The following is a 16,005-nucleotide window of genomic DNA, read 5'->3' on the forward strand; positions in this document are numbered from 1 at the left end:
CCTCCCAGGGGAGGAAACCCAGAGGGAGGGAGGGAAGAGTAGCTGGATGGGGCCAGTCAGGTGTGAAGGTGATGTGTGGGCACAGCAGGGCCTGGTCCACAGGTGTGAATAATCCTTCGTGTGCGCGCAGCAGGGCCTGGTCCACAGGTGTGAATAATCCTTCGTGTGCGCACAGCAGGGCCTGGTCCACAGGTGTGAATAATCCTTCCCGGGGGGCTCCGAAGTGGGCAAGGCTTCCACCCTGCCCAGAGCAGCCCTGTGGCGAGGGTTCAGGACTCTCCCTGCATCCAGCGGTGGAGAGTGGAAAATGCCCCATGGCCTGCTGGAGCCACTGCCTTGCAGACAGGGGTAGGGACACAGAGGGGCGTGCTGGCAGAGGCTGCGGCCTACAGACGGGTGCTGGCCAAGCGTGACTCAGCAGCCCAGGCGCCTGAGAGCCACGTGGCCCCCGCCGAGGGCCGGCTTTCCTGCCCCAGCCCCCCGCTATGGCCCGGTCTGAGCAGGGTGAGGGACACAAGGAAAGCCCTCTGGCTCTGGGAACATAGCTTTGAGGAAGCGCTCAAGGCGCCCCACTCACCCCCAAGAAGGAGCTCCTTTGCCTTCTCGCCATTTGGCCCGTTTGGGATCGCGGGAAGTTTCCGCGGGGGCTGGGGGCAGGTGAAGAGACTGGGGGGTGGGGAGAAGGTGGCACAGAAGGGGGGTCTTTGGGAAGCTGGGGTGGAGACCCCGGCTCTGGCCCTTCCCCGCACGCCTTGCGGCCCCAGCGGCCGCCCTGCCCCCACGCGAGGCCAAGGCCTCCCGAAGGTAAACAAGGCGCAGCGGGAACCCCCTGGTAGGGCCCTCTCCTCCCGCCGCGGAGGTCAGGTGGTCTGGCCGGCAGTGAGTCAGCGTCCCATGACCGCTGTCGTAATAGGGGGATCCCCGGCCCCTGCTGCCACCCGTCTCAGTGACCTCTTACCTGGAGGCTGGGCTGGGGAGCAGCTCCGGGGTCACCGTGAGTCCCCTGAGCAGGAAGAGCATGCAGCGGCCGGTGCCAAACAGACACTCTCCCCCTTCTGGCCTCTGACTCCTTCCCCTTTCCCGATGCAGTCCCACCCCGCAAGCTCCCCGCGTCCACTGACCCCCTTCCCACCCTCCAGGGCCCAGCGTGCATGCCCAGGGAAAGCTCGGCACCTGAGCCGTGAGACCCACTATGGACCAGCCTCTCATTTCCTCATCTTTCAAATGGGGCTGAAGTGGGAGGACTTGCACTGCCCTCCCAGGCGATGCCCCGTGGGTGTGCAAGTTGTTTAGCTGCTTTTGGGGCTGTAAGCTCGGGGGTCAGGGCAGGACAGAGACTGCAGGGGGGCTGAGGTGAAAGAGTGGGGAGGGCAGGAGAGGCCTGAGCCAAGCGCCCAGTGGTCCCAGGAGACCAGCCCGGGCAGCCACAGGGGTGGTCTGGTTCTGTCTGTTGCTGCCCGGCATGTTGTAACCACCTCCTCAGTTCCCCCTTCCCCCTTCCCAAATAATCCTATGCCTTGGCAGTGGTGTTCCCAGGTTCGCTTCTTTTCTCTGGGGTGTGGAGTCAAGTGTCCGCGTGGGTGCTGGGGCAGCCAGAGACAAGGCTACTGAGGGATTCAGGCTGCACCGCTCTGGGCCATCTTTAGGGAGACTGACAATCACAGGAGACACAGGGGATGAGTTCCTCTACAGAGGTCCTGGTCTGTGCGGGGGCCTCCAGGCCTTCTGGGCTGCAGCCACTCCCTTCCACTCACATGGGAGGCCACAGCCCTCCCTTGCCATCTTCCTAATCATGCCAGCTCATTCTACCTGGTGACTTTTCCCTGGCTCTCCCTCTGGTCTGAAACCCTTTCCGCTCCTGCCCTACATGGCAACTTCCCACCCTAAATGTCTCCTCCTCAGTGGGGCCTTCCTTGACCACTCCCTAGAAAAACTCCCCAGGCACTGGACATCACTTTTTTTTTTTTTTTTTTTTTTTTTTTGAGACAGTCTCTCTCTGTCACCCAGGCTGAAGTGCAGTGAGTGGCACGATCTTGGCTCACTGCAACCTCCGCCTCCCAGGTTCAAGCAATTCTCCTGCTTCTGCCTCAGCCTCCCAAGTAGCTGGGACTACAGGTGTCTGCCACCAAGCCTTGCTAATTTTTGTATTTTTAGTAGAGATGGGTTTCACTATGTTGGCCAGGATGGTCTTGAACTCCTGACCTCAGGTGATCCACCCACCTCGGCCTCCCAAAGTGCTGAGACTGCAGGCGTGAGCCACCCGCCCGGCCAGACATCACCCCCTTTTAGCCCTTTCAGACAAGCCCAAAGCCCAGGAAAGAGGGGCTGGGGCCATGGGAGGGGGCACGCCCACAAGGGGTTTGCAAAGATCTTTCTAAAAGAAAAGGAATTCAAGTCATGGACAGACATGGTTGGAGAATTCAGTGATGCCAAGCTGTCAGGCCTGAGAGCCCCAGGGACCCTCTCCTGCTGGAAGGCCAGAGCTGCAGAAAGAGGTCCCCGGGGCTGGGCGAATTTCTCCAAATAAATTCAGATATGGCCTGCCTCGGGACGGGGGCGAGACCCTGGGCCCTCAGGGGCACTGAGGTGTCGCCCATGCCGGGGGACATCGCCATTTGGGGGCCGCCCTCGCCAACCGCGGAGTGGGGAAAAGGGGAGGGATGGAGGACGAACGCCCGGCGGTGTCTAAAGGCACAACGCGGAGCAGGAACCACAGCCCTGGTCCCCAGAAAGCGCGCGCGGCCCGGGACAGAACCTGCCGGGGTTCTAGCTCGGGGCGCAAGGGATGTGGGGTTCACTGGAAGACGGGGCGTGGGCCGCCCGTGGGGAGGAGACTGGACCGGAACCCGGCCCGCCCCACCCGAGCGGCGATGCCAGCGCTGACCCCAGGCGTGTCCCGGCCCCTGGCGCGGCTCCGGCCCAACCGTGCACGCCCACGGGCGCCTCGCACCCGCGTGGGAAGTGGCCTGCCCGGGGCCACTGGCCCGCAAGTCCCCCGTGTTCTCGAGGCCCCTGCCTCGTTGTCCCGCGCACCTGTAGCCGGCGGGAGGGGCTGAGAGGTGGGTCGCGCTGGGACCTAAGGCCCCGCCCCCTCACCAGTCTCTCCCTTCCTCCGTCACCCAGTGGCTGGAGACCCGGGGGCCCTGCTGGGGTACCCCAAAGCATAGGGCCAGCCTGAGTGCGGAAGGTCCTGAAAAGACAGGGGGGGCGGCGACAAGGAGTAGGGAGGGGGGCTGGAGTAAGACGGCAAAGTGACCCCGGAAGGGTCCAGGCGCCCCAAGCCCATCGAAGACTGGAGGCTCTCAGTGGCGCCTGGGGGGACTGTGGGAAAAGCAGCTCAAGAAGGGGAATCTGGAGCGAGGTGGGGGAGAGGTCAGCATGGCCTCCTCTAGGAGCGCCAGCCTCAGACAGAGCGGTGCCAGGCTGCACCGGGAGTAGCCCGTCTACACTGAACGGGTCGGGAGTGTGGGATCCCGTGGAGAGGGCTGCCCCCGCAGCAGGAGCGATGGCCCTCTCGCTCCCCTCCACCTGCTCCCATCGAAAACCTTCTGGAAGAAGCCAGGCACGGTGGCTCACGCCTGTAATCCCAGCACTGGGAGGCCTAGGTGGGCGGATCACGAGGTCAGGAGTTCGAGACCAGCCTGGCCAACAGAGCGAAACCCCATCTGTACTAAAAATAAAAAAAATTAGTTGGGCGTGGTGGCAGGTGCCTGTAGTCCCGGCTAGTTGAGAGGCTGAGGCAAGAGAATTGCTTTAGCCTCGGAGGCAGAGGTTGCAGTGAGCTGAGATGGCGCCACTGCACTCCAATCTTGGTGTCTCAACAAAACAAAACAAAAAAGAAAACCTTCTGGAAGAATTATCTGTCTTTGAGGATCTAACCCTTTTTGCTCCCAATGTTTCCCAGCAGGGCCTGCACCCCAGGACGAGTACTTACCGCAGTCCCCCACCTCCAGCTCTGCACACTCACAGCCCAGTGCCCGCTCTTCCCCCTCAGCCTCCCGACCAGACTCAGCTCTTCAACCTCCCTGCGAGTCCCTGTGCACCCACTTTGTTCTGTGCCTGTCCCTGCCTGACTGTATGGGCTCAGGTAGTTTTGTGGGGTGTGTGGATGTTGTGTGGGAGTGTATGTGTGCCCCGTGTGTCCCGTGTGTTATAACCCTGATGCTCTGGAGCAGAAGGTGTGGGCTCACCTGTGGATAACGGCTGGTATTGAAGCAGGGTCCCCCACCTGTGTTAGGCCACCATGTACTTTTGTGTACAGGTAGGGTGAGGTAAACCCATGATCCCAGCTTGGCCAACCAGAGCACTGTAGCACCCTGGTCAGGGATGGACATGTGACCCACGCTGGCGGATGAAATGCACACTGGGGTCATCTGGAAGCAGGAGCCTTGGGGACGGGGGACTCCTGAGCAGATCAAAGCTTGATCTCAGTATCTGACTCCTGGATCCAGGCTGGCCTAATGCTGGATTATAAAACGGCTTAAGCCAGTTGCTTGTGGTTTTCCTCAGTTGTATCCAAGAGTAGTGACCCCTGCCGTGTACCCCATGCTGCCCCAGGTTTTCTTTTTGTTTTCGAGACAGAGTCTTGCTCTGTTGCCCAGGCTGGAGTACAGTGGCTTAATCTCTGCTCACTGCAACCTCCACCTCTCGGATTCAAGCAATTCTCGTGCCTCAGCCTCCCAAGTAGCTGGGATTACAGGCGCCCACCACCGTATCTGGCTAATTTTTGTATTTTTAGTAGAGACGGGGTTTCACCATGTTGGCCAGGCTGGTCTTGAACTCTTGGCCTCAAGTGATCCGCCCACCTTAGCCTCCCAAAGTACTGGCATTACAGGCGTGAGCCACCACACCCGACCTGCTCTAGGGTTCCTGATGGCAGTGATGGTCACAATACAGGCCAGAAACAGTCACAATACAGGCCAGAAACCTGGGAGTCAGGTTTCTATGTGCTCCCCCTCAAGCCACCAGCAGTTCCTGTTGATTGTACTTTCCGGCAATAGCAACAGTAATAATACACATGTAGCACATCTTTTATGCCAGGAAACATTCTAAATATTTTAATTTTTAGAGACAAGGTCTCACTTTGGTCCCCAGTCTGGAGTGCAGTGCTATGATCATGGTTCACGGCAACCATGATCATCTTGGGCTCAAGCGATCCTCCCACCTCGGCCTCCTAAAGTGCTGGGATTGGAGGTGTGAGCCACCGCACCCAGCTTGAATATTTTTCTGCATATTAACTCACCTGTTCCCTTGAGGTGAGACCGTGTGATTAATTCTGGCCAAGGACCTGAGCCAGAAGAGCCATATATCACCTATACACCAAGCATTTATTTATGTGCCAGTGCCAAAGCTTCTAGAGCTCTCTTTCTCTTTGCCAAGAAAGCCTTTGATTTTCACATGGTTATGCCTGTAGCCTGGGCAGGAACTACAATGAGCAGAGACCCCAGGGGACCCTTGAAGGGTATACAGCTTTGAGTATACTTTTATTAGATCAGAGAAATTTGGGGTTGTTAGAGCAGCACAATCCAGTCTATCCTGACTGATTATCCCCACAGGCACAGAAGGGACTAAGTTGCTGTTAACGGACGGAAGCAGAATTATGAACCCAGAAGGGCCATTCCCTAGGACATCTTGACCTCAGTGAATTCTCCAAAGACTGTCCTGAATCCATCTACTTCTCCTAACTCCATTTCCCACCCCTCTGACCTTCCATTCCAGACTTTCTCCTGATGGTTACGTCAGGGAGGAAAAGCTTTTCCTCTGCCCTCTTAGATTCAGCATCTGAGGGCCTGCAAATTAAACTGACAAAAGACAAATTAGCAAGAGAAACGGAGTTGTGTAGCTTTTTGTTTTTTGTTTGAGATGGAGTCAGTATTGCCCAGGCTGGTCAGGAACTCTTATGGTCAGGGTCAGAGGGTCCTCCCACCTCTGCCTCTCAAGTACCTGGGACTACAGGCTCACACCACCACCCCGATAGACATTTTTATTCATGTACTAGGAGGTTAGAATTGGGGAGCTGGTAAACCAGCAAAAGGTTGGGGGAAAGGGCACTTGGGGAAAACAAAGGATGTCTAGGAAAGATAATATGCTAGTTTTGTGACAGTGTCTGTTTGCCTGTGGTGCCATCTCTGGTGATAAGAGTCCTTGGTTGCTCCCAGGGAGGTGGCTTATCTCTGTTTCCTCTTATTCTCTCCAGCCCCTTTCCACACCTGCCCAAAAGGTTATATTTTATTTTATCTTATTTTATTTTGAGAAAAGGTCTCACTCTGTGGCCCAGGCTGAAGCGCAGTGGCAATCAGAGCTCACTGTAACCCAGGAGTCAAGTGATCCTCCCGCCTCAGCCCCCTGAGCAGCTAGGACTACAGGCACATGCCAACATGCCTGGCTTTTATTATTATTTTTTTTTAATTTCTCACAGAGAGGAGGTGTGTTAACCAGGCTGGTCTGAAGCTCCTGGCCTTGTGTGGCGAATGCTCATTTTAAAATACAAATACAACCCCAGCCTCCGCTCCTCTTGTTGCTTTAGACTTTATGCACCACTTCAAAGGTCAAAACCCAAATTCCATTCCCAGCACCGTGTACTGGGTCCTGCAAGCTGTGCTCTGCCCTGCCCAGGTCTGCCCCAGGGCCAGCTTTCCTGGTAGTCACGAGCCACCTCCCGCTACCCAGGCCGTCCACCCTTACAGGCATGGTTAATTTTCCCATTACAAGTTGTCACAGTCCCATGGACTCTGATAAGGGACTATGGTAAGACAGCGAAGAGGTCAATGTCAGTGCACGTCTGTATCGTTAGTGACGTGCGTGTTTGGTACATGGTGAATACACAGAACATTTACTATGAATGAAACAGCCAGCTGCCAGGTGAGGTGAGGCTTTAGGGCAGGGCTTCCAAACTTTTACTGTGCCAGGGACACCCTTGGCATCTGCAGAAGATGAAGGACCCTGGTTAGAAACATGCTTTTTTCTTTTCTTTTTTTTTTTTGAGAACCATGTTTTGAATGCATTACATTACCAAAAAAAAAATTAATATTGAAATGCAAACGTCAAAATATAAAAACACGGCCATTTGCTCTTTTCCTAGACTAGCTATGGCTGGGCCTGGTCAAGCCTCGCGAGGCTGAGGCTGTGGAGTTCCAACCATCCACCTTGGAAGAGCTGTCTTGGAGGCAGGCAGGTCCAGAGCCCCACGTGCCATGGGACCTAAACCGAGAGCAAGCCTGGGCCTGGGCACTGGATAACTTCCCTGTGCTGAGCCACCGCTCCTGCCAATGCCATCAGCTCTACGGGAGCGCTGCTGCGAGCTGGCTGCTGCACTGCGCCTCCACTGGGCACGGAGCCCTTCCCGGATACGACAGGGGCCAAAAATGGCCTCGACACTCCCATGTCCAGAAGTCAATGGCTGAAACCACAGACGGGCTCCAGTCACCTCAAGAAGACACAGATGCTACCGATGGTGAGGTCCAAAGCGGCCCGAAGCAGCCTGGAGATGCCAGCGCCTGCAGAGGTGGAAGTACACACGCCCAGGGCGCCTTCTGCAGTCCAGGCCGCCTCCGGAAACTGCTGAAAACCTAGGATTCCATCAGGAAGGAACCCGAAAAGGAGAGGAACCCCAGCCTTTCTGTAGGCCTGCAGTACGACCCGCTTCAACTGCTGCCCTGGAAGGAGCCCGCGGCACCCAGTGGGGGCCCTCATGCCATCCCTGCGGACATTTGCACTGGAACTGGGAGGAGGCTGAGGCAGGAGGCGCGCCTGAACCCGGGAGATGGAGGTTGCAGTGAGCCGAGATGGAGCCACCGCACTCCCGCCTGGGTGACAGAGAACCGCCGTTCACCCATCCGTCCAGAAGGAAGGAAAAAAGGCTGTGGGGACCAAGGGGGTGGGGTCACGGTTTCCCCTCCCCTCCTTCTGAGGAGACGTCCGAAGATAAACAGGCTTAGAAAGAGAGGACAGAAATTTATTGGTGTGCATCTCACTCACCCTTTCTCAAGCCCCATGTTGCACGCCAAACTGTTGTAGGACTTTCTCCTTAGTGCAGCCAAAAGCCAGGTTCTGTGCCGCGGCCATGAGAGATTAATCTCGCAGACACTTTGAAGGGTGAGAAAAATGGAATTTATTGGAGAAGAAGGAAACAAAGGGAAACAGGGACTCTCAGCAAAGCGAGAGAGAGTCTCGCTAGCTGGTTTCTCGCCTCGGAGATAGAATCCCAAGTTCCACCCCGGAACAGGAGACGAAGCTCCTCCCCCCTGCAAAGCTCCTCCCCCTGCAAAGCTCCTCCCCCTGCAAAGCTCCTCCCCCCTGCAGAGCTTCCTGGTTCCACCCAGTTCTTCCAGTGCTTAGGCAAGTGTGGTGGCGCATGCCTGTAATCCCAGCTACTCAGGAGGCTGAGGCAGAAGAATTGTTTGAACCTGGGAGGTGGAGGCTGAAGTGAGCCAGGATCGCACAACTGCACTCCAGGCTTGGCGACAGAGCGAGATGCCTTCTCAAAAATAAATACATAAATAAAATAAAATAAAAAACTGGTAAGTTGTCTTTTTTTTTTTTTTTTGAGACAGAGTTTTACTCTGTCCTTCAGGCTGGAGTGAAGTGGCAGGATCTTGGCTCACTGCAACCTCTGCCTCCTAGGTTCAAGCAATTATCCTGCCTCAGCCTCCCAAGTAGCTATGATTACAAGTATGCACCACCATGTCTGGCTAATTTTTGTATTTTTAGTAGACACAGGGGCTTCTCCATGTTGGCCAGGCTGGTCTTGAACTGCTGGCCTCAAGTGATCTGCCCGCCTTGGCCTCCCAAAGTGCTGGGATTACAGGCGTGAGCCAGCAAGCCCGGCCAAAATCTGGTAAATTGTTGTATTACACGCTAGGTGCAGCCAAGGTTTGACTCCTTCCAGCATAATTAAGGGTGTGGTTAGTTCCATGCGTCCCCAGGCCACCAATTGGGAAGCAGCAAGTCAAACAGTTCTCAAAACCCAAAAGGCAGTTTGTAACCTTAAAACATTTCGCAAGCCTAGTACCTAACCTGCATAATTTATTTTATTTTCATTTTTAATTTTTTTTAAGACTGAGTCTCGCCGGCGCGGTGCTCACGCTGTAATCCAGCACTTGGAGGCCGAGGCGGGCAGATCACGAGGTCAGGAGATCGAGACCACGGTGAAACCCGTCTGTACTAAAAATACAAAAAATTAGCCGGCGTGGTGGCGGGCGCCTGTAGTCCCAGCTACTTGGAGAGGCTGAGGCAGGAGAATGGCGTGAACCCGGGAGGCGGAGCTTGCAGTGAGCGGAGATTGCGCCACTGCACTCCAGCCTGGGCGACAGAGCGAGACTCCGTCTCAAAAAAAAAAAAAAAAAGACTAAGTCTCGCTCTGTCGCCCAGGCTGGAGTGCAGTGGCGCTATCTCGGCTCACTGCAACCTCTGCCTCCCGGGTTCAAGAGATTCTCCTGTCTTAGTCTCCCAAGTAGCTGGGACTACAGGTGCCCGCCACAACGCCCAGCTAATTTTTGTATTTTTAGTAGATACAGGGTTTCACCATATTGGCCAGGCTGGTCTCGAACTCCTGACCTTGTGATCCGCCCACCTTCATCTCCCAAAGTGCTGGGATTGCATGTGTGAGCCACAGTGTCCAGCCTAACCTGCATAATTTGTTAGTCCACCTATTTATATATATATATATATATATTTTTTTTTTTTTTTTTTTTTTTTTTTGAGACGGAGTCTTGCTCTGTCACCCAGGCTGGAGTGCAGTGGCACAATCTCGGCTCACTGCAAGCTCCGCCTCCCGGGTTCACGCCATTCTCCTGCCTCAGCCTCTCTGAGTAGCTGGGACTACAGGCGCCCGCCACCACACCCGGCTAATTTTATGTATTTTTTAGTAGAGACGGGGTTTCACCGTGGTCTCGATCTCCTGACCTCGTGATCCGCCCGCCTCGGCCTCCCAAAGGGCTGGGATTACAAGCGTGAGCCACCGCGCCCGGCCTCACCTATTTATATTTTGATAACATCTGCTTTTTGCCAATAATCTTTAAGGAGGTTTTTATTTCTTAAAGGTTAGAGTCATGTGAACTGAAAAGTCTTCCCTTTAAAAAATATTTGATCTGGCCGGGCACAGTGGCTTATGCCTGTAATCCCAGCACTTTGGGAGGCCATGGTGGATGGATTACCTGAGGTCAGGAGTTCGAGACCAGCCTGGCCAACATGGTGAAGCCCTGTCTTGCTAAAAATGCAAAAATCAGGCCGGGCACGGTGGCTCATGCCTGTAATCGCAGCACTTTGGGAGGCCGAGGCGGGCGGATCATGAAGTCAGGGGTTCCAGACCAGCCTGGCCAACATGGTGAAACTCCGTCTCTACTAAAAATACAAAAATTAGCTGGGTGTGGTGGCAGGCGCCTGTAAACCCAGCTCCTGAGGAGGCTGAGGCAGGAGAATCACTTGAACCCAGGAGGTAGAGGTTGCAGTGAGCTGAGATCATGCCACTGCACTCCAGCCTGGGCGACAGAGCGAGACTCCATCTCAAAAAATAAAATAAAATAAAATATCAACTTCTGACCCGGTAGAGAAAAGAAACGAAAAAAGTTCAAAAATGCCTGGGGGCCGGATCACTACTGTAATCCCAGCACTTTGGGAGGCCGAGGCGGGCGGATCACCTGAGTTCAGGAGTTAGAGACCAGCATGGCCAACATGGTGAAACCCCATCTCTACTAAAAATACAAAAATTAGCCGGGCGTGGTGGTGCATGCCTGTAATCACAGCTACCTGGGAGGAGGCTGAGGCAGGAGGCGCGCCTGAACCCGGGAGATGGAGGTTGCAGTGAGCCGAGATGGAGCCACCGCACTCCCGCCTGGGTGACAGAGAACCGCCGTTCGCCCATCCGTCCAGAAGGAAGGAAAAGGCTGTGGAGACCGAGGGGGCGGGGTCACGGTTTCCCCTCCCCTCCTTCTGAGGAGACGTCCGAAGATAAACAGGCTTAGAAAGAGAGGACAGAAATTTATTGGTGTGCATGTCACTCACCCTTTCTCAAGCCCCATGTTGCACGCCAAACTGTTGTAGGACTTTCTCCTTAGTGCAGCCAAAAGCCAGGTTCTGTGCCGCGGCCATGAGAGATTAATCTCGCAGACACTTTGAAGGGTGAGAAAAATGGAATTTATTGGGCAAGAAGGAAAAAAAGGGAAACAGGGACTCTCAGCAAAGCGAGAGAGTCTCGCTAGCTGGTTTCTCGCCTCAGAGATAGAATCCCAAGTTCCACCCCGGAACAGGAGACCAAGCTCCTCCCCCCTGCAAAGCTCCTCCCCCTGCAAAGCTCCTCCCCCTGCAAAGCTCCTCCCCCTGCAAAGCTCCTCCCCCCTGCAGAGCTTCTGTGGCTCTACCCAGTTCTTCCAGTGCTTAGGCAGGTATGGGAGTTTCTCCCGGACCTCTTTTTTTTCTTTTTTTCTTTTCTTTGAGACGGAGTCTCGCTTTGTCGCCCAGGCTGAAGTGCAGTGCCTCGATCTCAGCCCATTGCAAGCTCCGCCTCCCGGGTTCACGCCATTCTCCTGCCTCAGCCTCCGGAGTAGCTGGGACTACAGGTGTTCGCCACCACTCCCGGCTAATTTTTTTGTATTTTTAGTAGAGACGGGGTTTCACCGTGTTAGCTAAGATGGTCTCGATCTCCTGACCTCGTGATCCGCCCGTCTCGGCCTCCCAATCCAGGACCCCTTTATACTTGGCTGCCTCACTTGGATTACAGGTGTAGGCCACAGTGCCCAACTGAGTCACTTTTTTTTTTCCTTAAAAAAATTGTTGGCCTGCAGACATATGAAAAAATGCTCATCATCACTGGCCATCAGAGAAATGCAAATCAAAACCACAGTGAGATAGCATCTCACACCAGTTAGAATGGTGATCATTAAAAAGTGAGGAAACAACAGGTGCTGGAGAGGATGTGGAGAAATAGGAACACTTTTACACTGTTAGTGGGACTGTAAACTAGTTCCATTGTGGAAGTCAGTGTGGCGATTCCTCAAGGATCTTGAACGAGAAATACCATTTGACCCAGCCATCCCATTACTGGGTATATACCCAAAGGACTATAAATCATGCTGCTATAAAGATACATGCACACGTATGTTTATCGCGGCACTATTCACAATAGCAAAGACTTGGAACCAACCCAAATGTCCATCAATGATAGACTGGATTAAGAAAATGTGGCACATATATGCCATGGAATACTATGCAGCCATAAAAAAGAATGAGTTCATGTCCTTTGTAGGGACATGGATGAAGCTAGAAACCATTCTGAGCAAACTATCACAAAGACAGAAAACCAAACACCACATGTTCTCACTCATAGGTGGGAACTGAACAATGAGAACACTTGGACACAGGGTGGGGGAACGTCACACACTGGGGCATGTCGTGGGGTGGGAGAAGGGGGGAGGGATAGCATTAGGAGATATATCTAATGTAAATGATGAGTTAATGGGTGCAGCATACCAACTGGGCACATGTATACATATGTAACAAACCTGCACGTTGTGCACATGTACCCTAGAACTTAAAGTAAAATAAAAAATAAAAAATAAAAATAAATATTTAAATTTAAATTAAAAAAAAAAATTGTTGGCCCGGTGCGTTGGCTCACGCCTGTAATCCCAGCACTCTGGGGGGCCGAAGTGGGAAGATCACCTGAGGTCAGGAGTTGGAGACTAGCCTGGCCAACATGTGAAACCCCATCTCTACTAAAAATACAAAAATTAGGCTGGGCGCCCCCGGTGGCTCACACCTGTAATCCCAGCACTTTGGGAGGCCGAGGCAGGTGGATCACCTGAGGTCAGGAGTTCGAAACCAGCCTGACCAACATGGTGAAACCCTGTCTCTACTAAAAATACAAAAATTAGCCGGGTATGGTGGCACACGCCTGTAATCTCAGCTACTCAGGTGGCTGAGGCAGGAGAATCGCTTGAACTCGGGAGGCGGAGGTTGCAGTGAGCCGAGATCACTCGACTGCACTCCAGCCTGGGCCAGGGACCAAGACTCCGTTTCAAAAAAAAAAAAAAAAAAAAGGGCCAGGCACAGTGGCTCATACCTGTAATCCCAGCATTTTGGGAGGCCGAGGCAGGTGGATCAGGAGGTCAGGAGTTTGAGACCAGCCTGACCAACATGGTGACACCCCATCTCTACTAAAAATACAAAAAAATTAGCCGGGCTTGGTGGCGCGCACCCGTAATCCCAGCTACTCAGGAGGATAAGGCAGCAGAATTGCTTGTATCCGGGAGGCGGAAGTTGCAGTAAGCCGAGATTGTGCCACAGCACCCCAGCCTGGATGACAGAGGGAGACTCTGTCTCAAAAAAAAAAAAAAAAAAAAATTAGCCGGGCGTGGTGGCGGGCGCCTATAATCCCAGCTACTTGGGAGGCTGAGGCAGGAGAATCGCTTGAAACTGGGAGGCCGAGGTTGCAGTGAGCCGAGATGGTGCCCCTGCACTCCAGCCTGGGCGACAGACCGAGACTCCATCTTTAAAAAAAAAAAAAAAAAAAAAAAAAAAAGGCCAGGGGTGGTGGCTCACGCCTGTAATCCCAGGATTTTGGGAGACCGAGGCAGGTAGATCACGAGGTCAGGAGATCGAGACCATCCTGGCTAACACGGTGAAACCCTGTTTCTACTAAAAAATACAAAAAATTAGCCGGTCGTGGTGTCGGGCGCCTGTAGTCCCAGCTACTCAGGAGGCTGAGGCAGGAGAATGGCGTGAACCCGGGAGGCTGAGCTTGCAGTGAGCCCAGATGGTGCCACTGCACTCCAGCCTGGTCAACAGAGCGACTCCGTTTCAAAAAAAAAAAAAAGATAAAAAGAAAATTAATTAATTAATTACAAAAAAATCCAAAAAAATTTGTTTTAAAATTTTTAATTTTATAGAAATGAGGTGTCACTATGTTGCCCAGACTGGTCTTGAACTCATGAGCTCAAATGATCCTCCTGCCTTAGCCTCTCAAAGTGCTGGGATTACAAGGCATGAGCCACCGGTGATACAGGGCCTGGGTGACTAAGTTTTGTTGGTTTTTTTTTTGTTTTTTTTGTGTTTTTTTTTTTTGATACGGAGTCTCACTCTGTCGCCCAGGCTGGGGTGCAGTGGCGCGATCTCGGCTCACTGCAAGCTCCGCCTCCCAGGTTCACGCCATTCTCCTGCCTCAGCCTCCCCAGTAGCTGGGACTACAGGCAGCCGCCACCACGCCCGGCTAATTTTTTGTATTTTTTAGTAGAGACGGGGTTTCACCGTGGTAGCCAGGATGGTCTCGATCTCCTGACCTCATGATTTGCCCGCCTCTGCCTCCCAAAGTGCTGGGATTACAGGCGTGAGCCACTGCGCCCAGCCTCTGGGTGACTAAGTTTTAACATTAAGTAACTCATTAACAATTTCTAAGGCCCTTTATGTCACAACCTAAGTGAAAAGCCATTATTCTTTGCCACAAATAGAAGACACCTGTGAAAACACGACAGTTTCCTCTAGAAGGCTCCTACAAGCCCCAGTCTCTAGTGAGGAAAGTTCCAGGAGCACTGAGTGGGGAGCCCTGTCCTTTAACACGGGGCCTCAGGATCTAGCCCACTTTAGCCTCTGGCTCGGCCACCCCCTTCTTGGCATCAATCTCTCTGTGGGGGAATTGTCCAGACCCCTCGAAGCTCCCGATTCCACCCAGCCCCAGGTGCGGGCCGGGGCCGGACTAGGAAGACAAAGCCGCATTCAATCTCAGTCTGAGTCCAGCCCCTCGGGCCTCCCGTGGGCAGGCGGGGCAGAGGTCCCTGCAGCCTCCACCAGGAACCGGGCCCCTAGGACTGGGAGGTCCAAGCTGGCAGCGGGCCAGGAGCTGCCCAAAGCCTGCCCAGAGGCGGCGCTGGGCCAGTCCCTTTATAATTTGCGCCCTTCCTGGTTCCACAGAGGATTGAGGAACGCCTGAAATTAGAACGCGAATGGGCCGTGAGTGGTGGCTCACACCTGTAATCCCAGCACTTTGGGAGGCCGAAGCGGGCGGATCACAAGGTCAGGAGTTCGAGACCAGCCTGGCCAATACGGTGAAACCTCGTGTCTACTAAAAATAAAAAAATTAGCCAGGTGTGGTGGCGGCTGCCTGTAGTCCCAGCTACTCGGGAGGCTGAGGCAGGAGAATCGCTTGAACCCGGAAGGCGGAGGTTGCAGTGAGCCGAGATTGCACCACTGCACTCCAGCCTGGGCAACAGAGCGAGACTCTGTCTCAAAAAAAAAAAAAAAATTAGCCGGACGCCTGTAATCCCAGCTACTTGGGAGGCTGAGGCAGGAGAATCGCCTGAACCGGGAGGCTGAGATTGCAGTGAGCCGAGATCAAGCCACTGCACTCCAGCCTGGGCGACAGAGCGAGACTCAGTCTAAAAAAAAAAAAAAACAAACAAACCCAATGAAGGCGTGGGCCCCCATCAATAGCGGGCTGTGCTGGGCGGGGCGAGGTGGCACCTGCACCACCTGGGACAGGGCCCGTTGCTCCCGTTAGCGGCGCGCTCAGGCCGCCCCTGCCCCGGGAAGCCGGTACGGTTCTGGGCTGGTCACTGCTCTGCATCCACGAACATCGGCCCGGATACCCCCTAGAACGGCCCATTGTTCCCGCCTCCCGGGCCCCTGCGCGCCTCCGTCCCGCGGCCCAGAAGAAGCTCCTGAGCGGGGAAGCGCCCTGGGCAGCGGCGAAGGCAGCGGTCGCTCCCGGCTTCAACCGCCCAGTCCCCCGCGCCACCCAGAGCCCCTCACGCCCGGGAAAGAGCCCCAAGAACGTGCGAGTGGGGTCGGGGTCCGCGCGCGGAGGAGATGTTGCCGAGAAAACTACCGGGGTCCCGGAGCGCCGCCCCCGCCGCCCGCCCCGGCTGCGGTCGACCCGCACTCCCACTCCGGCCTTACCTGAGGCCGACTCGCACGAGCCCACGCGGGGCTGCGGGAGCCGGTCGGGATTCCAGGCGCCGGACCCCATCCCGCCCCCTCGCGGCGCCGGCGGCGGTGGTGCTGCGGCCCCTTTAAATC

The 16,005-nt window shown here is 54.6% G+C and overlaps 1 protein-coding gene across 7 annotated transcripts in view; it reads right to left on the reverse strand.

The window, feature by feature from the left end:
- Positions 1-16,005, reverse strand: part of SQSTM1 (sequestosome 1) — a 45,008-nt gene that overhangs the window by 28,383 nt on the left and 620 nt on the right. Inside the window, exons 2-3 of one of the 7 annotated variants that reach the window (XM_030824382.1) lie at positions 11,002-11,109; positions 7,978-8,085 (exon numbers count right to left, since the gene is read on the reverse strand). The exons of 1 other annotated variant lie outside the window; for it this stretch is intronic. The gene's annotated coding sequence lies outside the window, so the exon portion shown is untranslated. Of the gene's footprint in view, positions 1-7,977; positions 8,086-8,317; positions 8,393-11,001; positions 11,429-15,885 lie in introns of those variants that run through there. 5 more of the 7 variants (XM_030824404.1, XM_030824375.1, XM_030824413.1 and 2 more) reach the window with 5 other exon arrangements.

Source organism: Nomascus leucogenys, chromosome 2 (assembly GCF_006542625.1).
Source record: "Nomascus leucogenys isolate Asia chromosome 2, Asia_NLE_v1, whole genome shotgun sequence".
Classification (NCBI taxonomy): domain Eukaryota; kingdom Metazoa; phylum Chordata; class Mammalia; order Primates; family Hylobatidae; genus Nomascus; species Nomascus leucogenys.